Source organism: Equus caballus, chromosome 4 (genome assembly GCF_041296265.1).
Source record: "Equus caballus isolate H_3958 breed thoroughbred chromosome 4, TB-T2T, whole genome shotgun sequence".
NCBI lineage: Eukaryota > Metazoa > Chordata > Mammalia > Perissodactyla > Equidae > Equus > Equus caballus.
In genome coordinates, this window is record NC_091687.1 from 45,052,591 (window position 1) to 45,068,950 (window position 16,360).

The window sequence follows — 16,360 nt, forward strand, 5'->3', positions numbered from 1 at the left end:
GCCTCCAGCCAGTTCCAGGCCTTTGCCTCTTGCTTCCCTGCCTCAACCATGCTGGCTCGGAGACAAAGTGCCCAGGCTGAGCGGGACTTGACTAAATCTTATAACTATGTCAACACCCGCAATCGGCCTCTGCACACCCGCAATCGGCCTCTGCACCCTTTCTCCAGCTGCTGTCAGTCAGACACTGGCTTTACCGCCACAGGGAAGGCGCCTGAGCATCCCCGGAGGCCCACCCTGCGGATGCATTCTAACTCCATCTGGGAGAAAACTTGAGGGGTTTCTCTGTGCTTTTGTGATGCAGCTGGACAGGTAGATCAAACTAGAATGTAATTTGCGTTACGATCCAGTTTCTGGGAAATCAAGAGCAACTGTCTTTAGAAAATCCTTGCAAGACTGGAAATACAGCTCTAGAGGCAGTTCGGACTCCACCTAGTTCCTTTATCACTAAAAGGATTATCATCTCCCCTCTCCAGGAACTACTATCTAAGTCCATCACTAATTCCTAAGACTGAAGGAAAAAAAAAAAAAAGAAAGAAAGAAAGAAAGAAAGAGGAGGGGAGAGGCAAAACGGCCATAAGCGTGCCCTTGCAAAACATCTAGCATCTTGAGTATCTTCTCCACAAATATTGGTAAAAAACAATAGCTGTGCAGTCTCTGTATATGTGTGTCTATGTGTACGTTGTATGTGTGATATTTTACCTCCGGATGGTATGGCCAAAATTAAGAGCTCTGTTTAATTGGCTTAAAATAAGCGCTTACATAAATTCTAAATGTAGTAGAAATTAATCCAATGTCTTTCAAGTTAACGTGATGTGAATTAACCTTTGGTAAATGAAAGCTTGTTTAAGTTTGTTGGTTTGATTGAAAATAGTCTTCTTGTCAGAGTTGTCGGTATTTGCATATGATGCAGGCATGCATCCTGGGTTTACTGGTCAAATAAGTTCACGTTGTCTGTTAAATTCGTCAGTAAAATAATAGCTTTAAATGATGACCAGTTTTGTCTAATGTCTCACAACGTTTTCGTAGGCAATCTGAACATAATTGTTGGAAACAAATGGTTTAAATAGATAAAAGTGGGTACAATAACTGTTTTATGGTCTGTATACTTGGAAAAAAAAAACAGCTTCGAAATTCTTTTTGGTAACAATCTTGAGTTTTTTTAAATGATAAAAACCTGAATATCTGGGTCGTTTTTGGATTGAATAGAAGACTGAAACATTATTGCTAAACGTACCTAAGTTATTTACTTTTGGCTTCTTATTGTAAAGAGGCTAAAAGCATTTGGGTCTGTTAAAAACGTGCCTTGTGTTTTATTGTGAAGCGGCATGTTTCTGAAATTATGAAGTGTTTAGAATGCTGATATAAAAGACAATTCGTAATTACTTACCTTTTTAGTGTTTACTAGTGTCTGTTAAGGGTTAAAAGTTATTAACTTATATAATTAAAGCTACTGGGAATTAATAAGGAAAACAGCTCTGTATTCAAGGAAAGTAAGGTGTAAGTTTTCAGTAAAGAAGGTACAAAAAATGGAAGTATTTTTGTTTGATGGGTTAAAAATGATAAATTTGTCCTAATGTACTAGAAAGGAAAAAAAGAAAGACTTTGGGACAAATTCTGAAGGCAAAAAGAAAGTTATAGAAGGTTTGTGAAGGAGAAATTCTAAAAGGAGTTTTATGCCTGGTCAAGTAGACTAAAGTAAATCCAATTAAGTGAATGAGTTTTAATGTTAAAAATAAGCTGGTACAAGAATTAAAATTTGGTTTTCTCTCAAAGGATAATTTTCTTGAACTTTTGGCCTGCTCTAACTCTACCTAAAAGACAGAAAATCTATGTTTTGTTAAAATAATTTCCTATATTCAGAAAGAAAGTGGTCTCTTCTAAAATTTTTTTTTAATGGTGTTGTTTGCTCTTGACTGTCTCTGTTGTCACTTTGAATGGATGCCTGAGCATTGTTTAACAGTGAGCGTTGTTTCCTATTTGAACAAACATTTTAAAAACTTTTGATATTTTTGACAAGCTTCTCCCTCAAAAATATTCAAGTCCTGAATGAAGGCTTTCTTTTGACCTGGTAGATGGAAGAAGAATTTCTCTGAGGATTTTCAGAGGGCCCCTGAGACTTCTCAAAGAAATTTGCTCTCTTCCTATAAGGAGGAAAATACTAAATTAATTAGATTTATTTGGTTTATTAAATTACATGGGTAGCATTGTCAAATAAGCAATGATAAACTTTCTTATGTGGTATTACGTGGGTAAATGTTATTAATATACGTGTCTTAACATTATATAACATTCCTAAAATTCTAATCTGTTCTGGTTATCAGTCATAATTCCAGTTATTATCTTAAAGTGTTATATGTCACAGAAATAGCCAAGTTTCTTTGTCAATTGCCCTTTTGAGTCTTTTATCCATTTGCAGATAGTTGCTGTTTTACTGTGATGCTTTTTGCTTTTACAAATATATTTCATCTTCAGAGAAATTCCTGGAAAGGATTATGACAAAGGTTCTAAACTACAGGTTTCTGATAAACTTTCAGATTGTAAAACTGAACCGTTAAGAAATTACAGAATTCTAACAGAAACTAAGCTCATAGACCTGCTAACAAAAGACTAAGCTCAAGAACTGATTATACAGGACTGTGTGAACTAATGAGGATGATTATAATTTTTTATGACTTCTGTTTAAAATATTGTTGAGTTTTAATGTTTTGTTTTGTTTTCTCAGATTTAAGGAAATCTTTTCTCTTATGCTGACTATGACTTACAGCGATTTAGTGAAGTTATACCGTTATGAGCGAAACTGAAACATTTATTTTCTCCCTACCTGATCCCTCCAGAATTTGGAAACTCTTTGTGAGTGAGTGATTATTTCACGGCAATATTTACATAAGTTCAATAAGAATCTGTTCTCCTTATAACAGGACACATTGATTATATTACCAAAGCTTTGACTGGAATGTCATATTTGAAACATACAGGCTCAGATATGACAAGACAGCTTTTCAGGAACAAAGATTGGACTTTCTGGAATACAGCCACTTGGAATCATGGGCCTGGTACCTTGTTTACAGAGATTCTGACAATCTTACCCGGTAAGTAAGGAAGCTTGCTTATCTGGCGGGTGCAAAAAACCTCAGAATATTTTGGGGGACCTCGAGAAGAGAGGAGTCCACCCAAACCTGTAGGTACTGCAGGCAAAATCTGATGACAAGTCCTTGGCTTGGCTTTTCTGGCCTCGAGAGGCCTGTACAGTTCAATCTGAGATTCCTCATAAAAATTCCAGCAAAGCAGATTTAAAAAGCCTGTATAATCAATTGATATTCTTACTGCACTTATGTAAATAATTGGCAGACCAGTTAATCTTAATTTGGCTATCTTTTATAAAAATGAGGGTGATTTTAGAGAGAAAAAATTATGTTTCAGTAGAAGATATAGTACACATTCATGAATATTAGATTCTAGCTCTTCTCTTCTGCAAGATTCATCTGTTACTAATCATAATGTTTCCTTGTGGCCATCCATCTCTGATACCTGGGAGTTCCCTGGCCACAATCAAACCTTTTCCTTCAATACTACTGCCCAAATACTAACTAGATTTGCCTTGTCACAGGTGGATCATAAACAACAAGTTCCAAAGGTAAAGTCCCCAACTTATGGATACACACAGGACGGACTATATCAAATTTGGGATAAATATATTTGGCTCACTCCTACTAGTGGTCAACTCAGTCAAAAGGCCACTCTATGCTGGGAACAAACCAATCACACCTGTGACACATGGCCTAATAGCACCCGACCTATGGGAAAAATTCCCGTTATATGTGTTCTCATATCATAGCCTTAAGAAATACTGATTGGTTTGGGACTGACTGGGATAGACAGCCCAGCGTACGTTGGTTAGCCCCTAATGGCACTCACTGGTTATGTGGCTCCAACTTATGGGCTTGGCTGCCACCTAGATAGATTGGACGATGCACCCTAGACTTCGTCTGGATGCAAGGTAGAGCTACATTTACTATATCTCCTCCTGCTAATTTACCCAACCTACAACAGCACTGGACCCGCTGTCTTCCACTGGTATGACCATGTTGCCTCAATTTTCCTTCCCCAATTAAAAATCGAAAGTGTCATCTGGCACATGGAAGCTCTAAACAAATTTACTATGAAAACATTAAATGATATGCAACATAGCCTTTCGCTGCTTGGTTTAGAAGTGTCCCAAATGCGTAAGGCAGTCCTCCAAAACCAAATGGCACTGGATGTCTTCACAGCAGTACAGGGGAACACTTGTGCCATTATAAAAACTGAATGTTGTGTTTATATTCCTGACTACCATCAAAATATCTCTGGCTTCCTATCTGATATGAACCATCAAATTAAGTCCATGTCTGACCCTACCCTATCTCTAAATGATTGGTTGAACTCTTGGTCAGGTCCAGGTTTCTGGACTGCTATCAAAACCTTATTCATTGGGTTAATCATACTGCTTGTATTTCTTATTATACTTTGTTGTCTGTTTCGTTGTTTGTCTTCCGCATGTCAACAAAGTTTCACCTCCTGGACCACCACTCATCAAATGATTCTCTCATCGCCAGAGGATTTGTACACCTTGTCAGCCTTGAACGCCATGGGCGCAGCCTTCCGGTCCGCTGAGCCTCCTACCTGTACCCATAGCCCCATTTAGGGACAGCTCTACGACCTTGTACAGCCGGAAGTAGTTACAGAAGACTGACCATCGTCCATATCCCCAAAAGATTTTGGGGCCAAATGGGTTCAGGGGGGGTTTATGATGAGAATTTTTAGGCTGCTTAATTTTAAAACAGTTTATGATGAGGATTTTTAGGCTGGTTACTTTTAAAACTACAGATAAGAAGAAGGCTCCAAGGAGTGGAATTTGTTTGCCCTTTGATCAGAGACAATTACAGTTGTAAAGGAAATCTCCATGCCTCCCTCTCTGGAATTTGTTTGCCCCTTGTTGGGAAAACATTTACATTTCTAAGGGAAACATCTATCTGTGAAGATGCCTCCCCCTCTGAGCCAGGAGGAAGGGGGAATGGCCTTATCTCTGGAAACTGTCTGACAACCTCATGTAACTGACCCCCCACCCCAAAATCCTCCTTTGTCTTTAGTTGAAGATAATATTTGAGCGGTGACTTCTGCCATTTACTCAATCCGGTTTGATTCTTATCTTAAAATTATGGGACCGCCAAATGGCCAGACCAAACGGGCACTAATAAAGAGATAACTCACTTACCTATGCCTTAAATTTGGCCCGAACCCTCAGTTCGGGGCAGCAGGAGCAGCAGAAGCTCTGACTGCCCATGGGTCCTGTCCCCATGCTACTCTATCTCTATTCTCTAAATAAAAGAGCACTACTGCCAGATCTTGAGAGTCTAAGAAATCTTTCTTTCGACTCCTCGGCTCACCGATCCCGCATCACTACCACCTTGGATTTCCTGCAACTCTACGTCACAGCACTGTGTGTAAAACTAAGAAAAAATTACCTACTATTTTTGGGACAAAAATATTTTTCTTAGCCATATCCCTTATTGAAGCATTATCTCATAAAAATCTGAAAGGCAGTGATGTTGTAGATAATGTCAGCACAGGAAATGAACTTTTAAATCTAAATTCTACACAAAACTGAACCTACGCTAGGCGTTCTCAACCAAGGAGCTTTTTAAAAATGCTAAACAGAAGCCTGAGTTTCACCCAGAAATTATGGTTCTGTGATCTTGGTGTAGGGCCACATCTTTTTTTTTTTTAAAGATTTTATTTTTTCCTTATTCTCCCCAAAGCTCCCTGGTGCATAGTTGCGTATATTTTTAGTTGTGGGTCCTTCTAGTTGTGGTATATGGGACACCACCTCAGCTTGGCTTGATGAGCAGTGCTAGGTCCACACCCAGGATCCGAACCTGCAAAACCCTGGGCTGCCGAAGCTGAGCATGCAAACTTAACCACTCAGCCACGGGGCCAGCCCCAGGGCCACGTCTTTTGAATATCTCTTGATGATTCTAATGGCCAGCCAGGGTGGAAAACCACTGACCTCTTCTCCAAATGTAAATATTTCAAAACTATGCCAACGTGATGAAGGGGAAGATAGTGATGCGGGGTCGGTGAGCCGAGGAGTCGAAAGAAAGATTTCTTAGACTCTCAAGATCTGGCAGGTGTGCTCTTTTATTTAGAGAATAGTGTGGAATAGCATGGGAACAGGACCCATGGGCAGGCAGAGCTGGTGCATGGGGACAGGACCCACAGGCAGTCAGAGCTCCTGCTGCTGCCCCGAGTTGAGGGTTAGGGCTAAATTTAAGGCATAGGTATGTGAGTCATCTCTTTATGAAGACAAAGGAAAGAACATGAAAAAGAGTTAAAATGGTATCAGTGCAGGTGGGGTCTGGTCATTGGGTGATCCCATGACTTTTAGACAGGAATCAAATCGGATTAAGTAAAGGTCAGAAGCCACCACCCTAAATCAGTTACATGAGATTGCCAGACAGCAACCAACTTAAGTTCTTGCCTGTGGCATTAAGAGTTTCTAGAGATAAGGCCATCCCCCTTCTTCCTGGCACAGAGAGGGAGGCATCTTTACAGATAGAGGTTTCCCTTAGAAATGTAAATCTTTCCCAACAAAGGGACAAGCAAGCAAATTCCACTCCTTGGAGCCTGCTTCTCATCTGTAGTTTTAAAAGTAACCAGCCTAAAAGTCCTCATCATAAACCGTTTTAAAATTAAGCAGCCTAAAAATCCTCATCAGATAGCACATAGAAAAATGGCAGTCGTTAACTTGTTAAGATGGTGGACTCCATTACTGTTATTGTAATATTATTTTGTAAAATAAGGAAAATGATATCAATTACATGTATCTGTGGGGTTTGAGTCATTTGCTTCTAGAAACATCCACTTGGAAGCCTGTGAAAAAGGCAAGGGAAGGACAAGAAGGAGTGGCTTTAAGGTAAGAAAACAAATCCCACCCACATGGTACTCTCTAGACTCCCTCCACCTCATCTCACTCCACCCAGTTGCAAACACAGGCAAGCATCCTCCACTGCCCAGCTGTCAGCTGATGCTCAGGATATATACTTGCTGGCAGATGTCAGAGGTTGCAGTCTACCATCAACTCTTCTTAGCCTCCCACGTCTGGATATTTTAATTCAGACTAGAGAGTACATCATTTCTGCAAGGCCCTACCATGCCTTTAAAAGTGTCTGAAAATCTATTGCTGCCAAAAAATTCCAGCTTAAAGAAGAGACTGGGAGAAAGGAAGGAAGGAAACAGGCATGTTAAGCTAGATACGTGAGCCACGCTGTCAGAAAAGACATGCAACTCTGAATCATGGAGGAAGTTTTGGCTGCTGGTCTCTCATTTCCATGAGGAATAAGGTGGGGCTGCCTTTTTCTACTATTTGATGATTCCTCTGGCTTAATCTTCTGCAAATGCTAGTATCTCTCATATTTGTTTACATCTCTTTTGAGGAAATTCATTCATTCAACAAATATTTACTCAGACCTTACCTTGTGTCAAGAACTGTTCTAAGCCCTGGGGACACAATGAGCAAAACCGATGAAAATCACTGCCCACTGGAGCTGACATGCTAATGAGGAAATTATCACCTATTATGGTAATTATTCTTCATATCTGACCCCCTACCCTTTGTTATAAACTGTTTGACACATTATTTTCCTTCTTTTCCTCTGACCAAATTAAACACACTGTCTGGTAGACTTGTTCTTTAAACATTTGTTGAACTGATGAATGGTGCCTCTGTGGGGACCTGGAAATGGCCACCCCAAGATATGTCTCTTTGGCATCAAGATTATTTGAGGCTGATTGCTTTTGATAAACTGGGACAGGGAAGGAGGCTCTGAGGAATGGAACTTGCCCTTCCTCAGGACACACTTAGATTTGTAAGGTAAATCTCTATCTGTAAAAGGTGCCTCCCTCTCTGTACCAGGAATAAGAAAGGCGATGACCTTCTCTCTAAAAACTCTTAATCAATACCAAAGGCAAGGACTTAAATCTGCATTTTATTGTGCTAGTCTGGTAACCTCCTGTAACTGACTTCCCTCCCCCTCCCAACTTTGGCATTTCTTTAAGGATTAAGCATCTTTCTTTAGGCTAGGAACTGATTGCTGAGCTCACCTGTGACCGCCCAGCTCCAGACAATTGACTTGCCTCCTGCTACACCCACTGAGATAGCAGACCATTACCTGCTGTGTCCATCAAGCGCTGTGCCGACAGGGCAATCTTGTGACTATTGTGGCAGGGACATTTCAATCACATGTGAAACACCCTGTTTGGGGGTATATAACCACTCTGTGCACCCCACTTCTTCGGTGCCCTTTCTTCCTTCGGGAAGAATGGCCCCGGGCCATGGTTCCTCATAAAGCTTTGTTAAATTTTCTCTTGCTATTCTGTCTCATGTGAATTTAATTCGTTCTCCGGCCAGACAAACCCACATGTCTTCCTCCCCTACAGTTTTGGCATAGTCGGCAGGATGAAATTTCACTGGCTGGACACTGCTTGCTCCTGGACTGCTGTGGCCGAGAGATTCCGGACCCCTGACGAGAGCCGGCAAGAGGTAAGAGTTCTTACCACGTCAGTCTCCCGGATCTCTGCCAGCAGAGTCCAATGGAAGCAAGAGTGGTGAGTTATTTTTGCTCTTCTAAATTAGATTAGCAGGAGAAAATGTTGGTGAGGCTAGCTTCTCGGATTCAGCAACTCTAGTATTTGAGTACTCACTGGTTGTAGATCCTTTTCCTCCCAGAGTTAGACTTTTCCTTGTCTCTGTCTTTTTGTTTGTCATAAGACACAGGCGTCTCTATAAGCCTGTTGTCTGGGCTTTTTGTCTTGTTCTATGTCTTGAGAGCTTGGTTTTGTGACCTTTCTGGTCTCCGCCATCGGAGGATGCATGTATCGGCACGCATCTTGGCGGCCAGTCGAGTAGACTGGGGTTCTGGGACACACTCTTTGTCCGGCTGTGTAAGCTCTCAGGGGAGTTTGTCATAAGAGGTCCCAATTGCTTTCATAAGGGGCCTTTGTTGTCTCAACCTTTGTTGCCTGCCTTTACTTTCTTAGGCTATTTTTGGGAGTGAATTTTCTGGATCTCTTTTGGGGACGCCTCTTTGTCCTCGGTTAAGCTTTGGTTGAGTCGCTGTTAAGATCCTACTCATCAATTCAGCCAGACGATGGATCATTTAAATTCAGAAAACTTCTACATTGGGGAAAAAAATTGTGAGAGCTCTCATCATAATTTTTAATTGGTATCTATGAAAAAAGGCCAAATTGAAAAGGAAACACAAGAAAATAGTAACTAGGTTTAAACCCTGACTAAGGTTATAATTGAATTGGTAAAATATAAAGGTCTGAGTGTTGATAAGATTATAAAGGTTGGAATGCTTGAGCTGACTTTCTTTTTATGAAGAGGTTATATCAACTTTGCTTGAGTATGCTTTAAAACGTCTTTCTGGGAATGCTTCCTTATGCAATATTATAAGACTAAGACCTGTTGAGTCCTGGCCATGGGTCCTGTCGCCATGCTGCAGCTCTTCACTGCCCATAGGCCCTGTCCCCACGCTATTTGAATAGAGGAGTGCTACTTCCAGGCCTTGAGCCCAGGAAGTCTTTCTTTTGATTCCTTGGCTTGCTGAGCCCGCTTGCTTCACCAGCTTGTGAGCTGAAGTTCTAGTCTTCCTTGTGCCTTTCTCTTTTTCAAGGATGGATCTAAATTCACTGCTCCATCGGGAACCTTCTCAGACAGCTGTATGAATCCATGTTTGCTGCCCATGGCTACTCTATGGGGCAAATTGTGGCATTCAGCCTGAAGAGAATCAGTACCTTAAGCCTGAGGGTGATGGAAAATGAATTAATCCATTCCTTCCTGACTCTATCTCTAATAGACAAATTTTACATGGGCACGCGTCGGCCACTTAAGTCATTAGGACAGCCGCCAATCTCCAAGACTCCTGTGGAAGGTTTCTTTTCTTAAGGCTGGATTGGGATCCCTTCCTCTGGCACCTGACCATGCTCTGAACTGCAGGAAAAGTCCCAATTGGGACTCCAGTTCAAGGAAAGTACCAAACTCTAACCTTTGGTTGAGTATGGGAACCCCTTCTTGGGAGAATGGCTCCAGGATGCAATTGGATAGAATGTCCCCCAGACCAGCGGAAAATTCCTCACTGTTTTTCTCTGTTCTTTGATCTTTGGGACAGCTCACCTGGCACTTAATGACTGCCAGGCATAATAGGGAAGGTGTACAAGGGATGCAATGCAGAGGGACGCCCCCATCGCCCCTTGCTATAGGAACCCCACAGGCAGAACAAGTAGGACGCTGCCCTAGGTTCAGGAGATTTTCAAGGTAATGGACCCTTTTCTTTCCTCTCTCTTAAAGTGACAGTGACCATTTTTTTGGCTCCTTTTGAGCTTTGCAATAGAGAAACAAAGAAATCTTTAAAGAGTCAAAGGCTCCACTCCTGGGAGCCCCCACTCTGGTTTCCAGGCCTGATCACCCCGGCAACCATGTGGGGTGCCTCTCTCGGTGATTGACTCGTTAAGCATTTTAGGTGGCCTACTGAGTCAGTTAGGATAGGAGACCTGTGATTTATTCTGTGAACTGTCCTGATGGTGTTGTGTGCCCCGGCACGGGAACTGCTGTGTGACCTCTATCTCGATAACCCTTGGGGAAGAGGCCATGAGGGTGAGGCCTGATCTCTTTTCCTTTGTTCTCCAGGCCTTTGCCTCCTGCTTCCCTGCCTGGCTCACCTGTGCTGGCTCAGGGACTAAGTGCCCTGGGCTAAGTGGGATTTGACTAGATCATAACTATGTTGATGCCTGCAGTCAGGCGCCTTTGCACCCTTTCTCTGGCCTTGTCAGTCGGACACCAGCTTTATGGCCATGAAGAATGCCTCAACCTAGACACTCACCCCCCTGGGTGCATTTTAACTAGTTGGAAATGCCTTCAGTTGGATGGTTTATGTCCCAGAAACTCCAGCTTGGAGAAAACTTGAGGAGTTTCTCTGTGCCTTTGTGATGTAGTTGGACAGGTAGGTCAATCTAGAATGTCATTAAGTTAAACCCAGTAACTTCCACCTGTCCTTGGAAAATCCTTGCAAGACTGGAAGCACAGATCTAGAGGCAGTTCAGATTCCACCCATTTCCTTTATCTCAAAAAGGATTATCATCTCCCCTCTGCAGGAACTACTATCTAGCCCATCACTAATTCCTAAGACTGAAAAAAAAAGAAAAGAAGAAGAGGGGAAAGGTCATAAGCGTGCCCTTGCCAAGAAAAAAATCTAGCATCTTGAGTGTCTTCTCCACAAATATTAGTAAAAAGTCTCAGAACAAAATTTGGATTCATAGCTAGGGAGCTTTATATTATTGTACCTGATTCATGGACTGATTTTTAAAACAATAGATGTGAAGGCTCTGTGTCTGTGTGTCTCTATATGTGTGTGATATTTTTACGCCCGGGTGATATGGCCAAAACTAAGAGCTCTGTTTAATTGGATTAAAGTAAGCACTTACATAAATTCTAAACGCAATAGAAATTAACCCAATGTCTTTTAAGTTAAGATGATATAGATTAATCTTTGGTTAATGAAAGTTTAAGTTTGTTGCTTTGATTAAAATGTTTGGATATGTCCTCCAGAGTTAACACTGCAAATGATGCAAATATGCAGCCTGGGTTCACTAGTCAAATAAGTTCATGTTGTCTGTTAGAAATTTGTCAGCATCATAGTTTTAAATGCTAGCTGTTTGTCTAATGTCTCAAAGTTTTTGTGGGTAATCTAAACATCATTATTGGGAACAAATGATTTAGATATAAATGAAATAAGAGTTTATAGATAAACTTTTAGCAATAATTATAGTTTATGGCATGTGTATTTAAAATAACTTCCAAAATCTTTTTGGTAACTTGAAACTTTGAAGTTTTGCTAGGTTAATTTAAATGATAAAATTCATTGAGTAACTAGATCATTTCCAAATAAGATATTAGACATTAATTATTAAATGTAAGTTTATCTACTTTTGGCTTCTTATTGCAAAGAGGCTAAAAGCGTTTGGGTCTATTGGAAAGTATGCCTCGTGTTTTATTGTGAAGTGGCATGTTTCAAGAAATTATGAAGTGTTTAGAATGTTCATATAAAAGACAGTTCGTAATTGCTTAGTTTTTAGTTTTTATTAGGGTCTGCTAAGGGTTAAAAGTTCTAATTAACATGTAATTAAAGCTACTGGAAATTAATAAGGAAAATGTTTCTGTATTCAAGGAAAGTTAAAATGTATGTTTTCAGTAAAGAGGGTATAAAGAATGGAAATATTTTGTTTGATTGGTTAAGAAAGATAAATTTGTCCTAAAGTACTAGAAAGTAAGAAAGAAAGCATGGGACAAATTCTGAATGTAAAAAGAAAGTTATAGAAATTCCTAAAAGAGTTTTATACCTGTTCAAGTTGGTTAAGATTAAAATGAATCCAATTAAGTAATTGGGTTTCAATGTGAAAAAGTAAACTGGTACAAAAATTAGAATTTGGTTTTCTCTCTCAAAAGGATAATTTTCTTAAACTCTTAGTCTGCTCTTGATAAAGAGATTATAAAAGGCTTAGAGGATCTATGTTTGGTTAAGATAATCTCCTATGCAAAAGACAGAGGTCTATTAAGTTTGTTTTTTTTTTTTTTTTTTTTTTTTGCTGTTGTCACTTTGGTTAACTATTATGAAGCATTGTTTCAGTGACCCTTGTTTTACAATGACAAAATCAGCAACCTCTTGATCTTGTTTAAGTAAATGTTTTAAGATCTGTTGATATTTTTGACAAGCTTCTCCCTCAAAAATATTCAAGTCCTTAATAAAGGCTTTCTTTTGAACTGGATGAAGGAAGAGGATTTCTCTGGGGATTTTCAGAGGGTCACTGGGACTTCACAGAGAAATTTGCTCTCTCTTCCTATAAGGTGGAAGATTCTAAATTAATTAGGCTTATTGGTCTGTTAAATTACATTGGAAGAATTGTCATATAAGTGATGATAATCTTAGTTGGTATTATGTGGGTAAATGTTATTGATATAAATGTTCTGAAATTATATAACATTCCTAAAATTCTGATATGTCCTGGCTATCAGCCATAATTCTAAATATTATTATAAGGTGTTGTATATCGCAGAAATAACCAAGTTTCTCCTTAATTGTCATTTTTAAGTCTTTTGTTATTTACAGTCAGTTGTTTTACTCTGCTTTTTTCTTTTGCAAATATGTCTCATCTTCAGAGGGATTCATGGAAAGGACTCTGACACTTACTTTGGAACACAGTTTTCTGATAAACTTTCAGATCATAGAACTGAACTGGGTAAGAAATTACAGAAATCTAAAGGAGAAACTGATGACCTCATAAAACTGCTAACAGAAGATTAAGATCAAGAACAGATTATACAGGACTGAATGAACTGAGGATGATTATAATTTTTGTGACTTTTATTTGAAATATTGCTGATTTTTTGATGTTTTCTTTGTTTTTTCAGATTCAAGAAAATCTTTTTCTCTTTTTTCTTGTGCTATGACTTATAGCAATTTAGTGAAATTATACCTTTGTGAGCAAAACTGAAACATTTATCTTTTTCTCCCTACCTGATCCCTCCAGAATTTGGAAACTTGGTGAGTGAGTGAGTATGGTTATTTCATGGCAATATAGTTATTTGCATAAGTTCAATAAGAATCTGTTTTCCTTATAACAGGACCCAATTGGAAACATTGGTTATCTTGCCAAAGCTTTGACTGGAATGTCATATTTGAGGGAAACATACAGACTTGGATATGACAATACTGCCTTTGAGGAACAAGGTTGATTTTGTGGAAATAAAGCCACTTGGAAATATGGGCCTGGTACCTTGTTTACAGAGATTCTGGCAATCTTACCTGGTAAGTAAGGAAGCTTGCTTATCTGGCAGGTGTAAGGAACCTCGGAATATTTTGGGGGACTTCAAGAAGAGAGGAATCCACCCAAATCTGTAGGTACTGCAGGCAAAATCTGACGGCAAGTCCTTGGCTTGGCTTTTCTGGCCTCGAGAGGCCTTTACTGTTCAATCTGAGATTCCTCATAAAAAATTCCAGCAAAGCAGATCTAAGAGCCTGAATGGTCATTTGCTATTCTTGCTGCACTTACGTAAATAATTGGGCCAAGTTTCTTGAAACTAAACTTATATCGCAAACCAACTAGTCTTAATTTGGCTATCTTTGGTAAAAATGAGGGTGACTTTAGAGAGAAGAATTATGTTTCGGCAAAAAACTAAAGTACACATTTGTGGATATTAGATCCTAGTTCTGTTAATTGTCTTTGAGGGTTTTTTTTCCTACTTGTGAACTGGACTGAATCCTGAATTCTTCTGCTGAAATATCTGGTTACAGATCTCCAAACTAATGTTTTCAATCTTTTCCTCATTTTCATTTGGAATCCTTGAGAATTGAACCTGCTCTTTTTCCTGAAGCCTTGCAGACTAAAGCTGGACAACTTGATAGAAACTTGAGAGATTCCTGTCTGTTGCTGTGTAAACTGCAAGCCATCTGAATGCCTGATGACATCTTCAGAGACATTTCACGCTGCAAAAGATGCTTTGACTCTGACATCTAGAAATCTTCTTTACTGGCTGCCTGCTGGACTCAGGAACTAGTTTATAATTTGCTCCAACCATTAACCTTGTTTTTCTTTTATTTCCATAGAAATACTTATTAAATACCTGATTGCTTGTTTCCAAAATATAGGCCTTACTTTGGGAGCCCACCTGCATCACTGCCTTCTAAAATGACTTTAACTGGAGGGATATATTAACAGGACTAAGAAATGCGTTCAGTGAGATGAAACAATCTACCACTCAGCTTCTGGACTATGAAACTTTAAAAAGTTTCAAAGGCGGGACTGTGGGGACCTGGAAATGGCCACCCCAAGATATGTCTCTTTGGCATCAAGATTATTTGAGGCTGATTGCTTTTGATAAACTGGGACAGGGAAGGAGGCTCTGAGGAATGGAACTTGCCCTCCCTCAGGACACACTTAGATTTGTAAGGTAAATCTCTACCTGTGAAACGTGCCTCCCTCTCTGTACCAGGAAGAAGAAAGGCAATGACCTTCTCTCTAGAAACTCTTCATCAATACCAAAGGCAAGGACTTAAATCTGCATTTTATTGTGCTAGTCTGGTAACCTCCTGTAACTGACTTCCCTCCCCCTCCCAACTTTGGCATTTCTTTAAGGATTAAGCATCTTTCTTTAGGCTAGGAACTGATTGCTGAGCTCACCTGTGACCGCCCAGCTCCAGACAATTGACTTGCCTCCTGCTACACCCACCGAGATAGCAGACCATTACCTGCTGTGTCCATCAAGCACTGTGCCGACAGGGCAATCTTGTGACTATTGTGGGAGGGACATTTCAATCACGTGTGAAACACCCTGTTTGGGGGTATGTAACCACTCTGTGCACCCCACTTCTTCGGTGCCCTTTCTTCCTTCGGGAAGAAAGGCCCCGGGCCATGGTTCCTCATAAAGCTTTGTTAAATTTTCTCTTGCTATTCTGTCTCATGTGAATTTAATTCGTTCTCCGGCCAGACGAACCCACATTTGGGAAGAGGAAATGTCTTCCTCCCCTACACTTCTAAAGGAATGGCTAGAATAGCAAAACCACTTTCATTATGCATATAATGGATTTAGTGAAGCATTCCCTTTTGTCTACAGGCAAAATTAATAGCTCCCTCCCTCTGCAGGCTCAAGTTTTTATTTCAGCAGCTATCCCAGCCCAACCGCAGCTAGGTTTGGTTGAATTGATGTCTTTGACTCCACCAGATTGAGGATATCTTCTAATAAAGAAATTACTGGGAGTACCACTGCATTCACCAGCACTAAGACAACTCTCAAATATTTATTCAGTTCACTTCAATGTTGATTTTTCATTATATTTAATTGCTATATAATCTCTCCATCCATAGAGTAGAAACTACAAGTAGGATATAAGGTAAGACCCTGGGTTCAAGCTCTAGTCACATAGTTGATTTTGGATGTGACCATAAGCAATTTGCATTTTGAGGTTTCCACACCTGCCAGACTATAAGCCCTAATTAATACACTCTTAAGATTCCTGTTAGCCCTAGAATTCTAAGCACTGAATAGATGTGAGCTAGTAAAATATGGCACTCTTAAGTAGGGAAAATACCAGTTGTTAACCTTCAAAAGATCAAACTTATCTCATTTACACCTTGTAGGGGAGGAGGACATTTCCTCTTCCCAAATGTAGGTTCGTCTGGCCGGAGAACAAATTAAATTCACATGAGACAGAATAGCAAGAGAAAATTAAACAAAGCTTTATGAGGAACTATGGCCCGGGGCCTTTCTTCC

The 16,360-nt window shown here is 40.0% G+C and overlaps 1 protein-coding gene and 1 long non-coding RNA gene across 2 annotated transcripts in view; both read left to right on the forward strand.

Annotated features, from left to right (window-relative positions):
• The window catches only part of LOC138923739 (melanoma inhibitory activity protein 2-like), a 28,374-nt gene extending 15,045 nt beyond the window's left edge, over nt 1–13,329 (forward strand). Inside the window, exon 3 of the mRNA XM_070264500.1 lies at nt 13,250–13,329. The gene's annotated coding sequence lies outside the window, so the exon portion shown is untranslated. The remainder of the gene's footprint in view (nt 1–13,249) is intronic.
• Nucleotides 13,330–13,713: 384 nt separating this feature from the next.
• LOC138923740 (uncharacterized) lies at nt 13,714–14,733 on the forward strand. The gene is made up of 2 exons (XR_011437809.1): nt 13,714–13,898; nt 14,465–14,733. It is a non-coding gene; the product is annotated as an uncharacterized lncRNA (long non-coding RNA).
• Nucleotides 14,734–16,360: the final 1,627 nt, after the last annotated feature.